Source organism: Triticum dicoccoides, chromosome 6A, assembly GCF_002162155.2.
Source record: "Triticum dicoccoides isolate Atlit2015 ecotype Zavitan chromosome 6A, WEW_v2.0, whole genome shotgun sequence".
NCBI classification, from domain to species: Eukaryota; Viridiplantae; Streptophyta; class Magnoliopsida; order Poales; family Poaceae; genus Triticum; species Triticum dicoccoides.
Window position 1 is genome coordinate 258087130 of NC_041390.1, and position 2063 is coordinate 258089192.

Here is a 2063-nt window from a genome sequence, read left to right on the forward strand (position 1 = left end):
TGTGATGCATATCATATAATCATACCCGTGGATTCTTGAGGTGACATTGGAGTATCTAGGTGACATGAGGGTTTTGGTTGATTTGTGTCTTAAAGTGTTATTTTACTATGAACTCTGGGGCTGTTTTTGACACTTATAGGAATATCCAAATGGATTGATCGGAAAGAATAGCTTTGAGGTGGTTTCGTACTGTACAATAATCTCTTCGTTTGTTCTCCGCTATCAGTGACTTTGGAGTGACTCTTTGTTGAGGGATAGTTAGGTGATCTAATTATGTTATTATTGTTGACGGAACATGCACTAGTGAAACTATGAACCCTAGGCCTTGTTTCGAAGCATTGCAATACCGTTTGTGCTCACTTTTATCATTAGTTACCTTGCTGTTTTTATATTTCATATTACAAAAACATATATCTACCATCCATATTGCACTTCTGAAGTTCTACTCTATATTAGTAAGTTGAATCACCTACTCTATATTATAATAAAAACATCATTTCAGAATGAAAAATAGAAAAGTTTTTTTTGATCATTTATCAACCCTTACATGTTTCTTAATTTCATCTAATGATTAATTAAGAGGGTTGACCTGGTCATTGATACGTATAATATCCAAATACCAAATACGCTCAGTGTGTGATCCACAGAAAGAAAAAAGAGTTGTTTTGGTGAACATCAAAGAAAAAACTTGCCCTTCTTCAATAAAAAATTCTTCTAAAAATGCCGAACCCAATCGTTGCATAAAAGTTTGTACCGTGCTTTTATGTTTACGAGCTAAAGTTCTAGCGCATGAAAGTCGAATTATATACTTTAGTTGATACAAAGTCCGTTTTTTCGAAGATCCACTATGATAATGAAAAAGAATTCTATATATCCGACCAAACCGATCAAGAATATCCCAATCTGATTAATCTATCCAAATGGGTTTACTAATAGGAAGCCCCGATCCAGTACAAAATTGAGCTTTTGATAAGTATCCTATGAGGAGAGTAGCGGGGACTATGGTATCGAATTTTTTCATTTGAGTATCTATTAGAAATGAATTCTCTAGCATTTGATTCCTTACTAACAAAGAACTTTTGGTACACTTGAAAGGTACCCCATGAAATCGAAGCAAGAGTTTGCTAATTGGTTTATATGGATTCTTCGCGGCTGAGTCCAAAAACAGAAATAATATTTCCAGAAATTGATAAGGTAGCATTTCCATTTCTTCTTCAAAAAAAGTGCCTCTTGATGCAAGAATTGCCTTTCCTTGATATCAAACATAATGCATAAGAGGATCCATAAAGAACCTGTAACACCCCGGATGTAATTTACCTTATATGTACTCCAACTCTTGCCGTTTCCGGTACTAAGTTATTTTATTTCCTCAGGTTTGGGTTTTTGTCTCCATGTGTTGTTGCCTTTGTCATGCATCTCATATCATGTCATCATGTGCATTGCATTTGCATACATGTTCGTCTCATGCATCCGAGCATTTTCCCCGTTGTCCGTTTTGCATTCCGGCGCTCCTATCTCCTCTGATGCCCCTTTCTACCTCTTTTCGTGTGTGGGGGTTAAAAATTTCCGGGTTGGACCGAGAATTGCCATGCGGCCTTGGTTTACTACTGGTAGACCGCCTGTCAAGTTTCGTACTATTTGGACTTCGTTTGATATTCCAACGGTTAACCGAGGGACAGAGAAGGCCTCGTGTGTGTTGCAGACCAACACCCTTCCAATTTGGCCAAAACCCCACCAAAACCCTTTCTATCGTCTAGAGCGTTCGATCACGATCGCGTGGCTGAAAACCGCACCACATTTGGAGCTTCCTAGCTCCCTCTACCTCTATATATAGATCCCTTCCTCGAAATCCGGACGAAACCCTAGACCCCTCCCTCTCCACGCGCCGCCGGACAAAATCCGGACGGCCGGACACATCCGCGCGCTCCACCGGACGAATCAGCGGCTGCCACCTATCACGCGGGCGAGCCCCACTTCACCGCCGCTGTGCGGGCCCGCCAGGCCCAGCGCCGGCCCTCCCCGCCGCCGTCCGGGCCGAAGCCGCGCGCCGCCCGCGCCCGCTT

The 2063-nt window shown here is 41.9% G+C and overlaps 1 pseudogene; it reads right to left on the reverse strand.

Moving 5' to 3' along the window:
• Positions 1-469: 469 nt before the first annotated feature.
• On the reverse strand, positions 470-1266 carry LOC119315827 (annotated as a pseudogene).
• Positions 1267-2063: the final 797 nt, after the last annotated feature.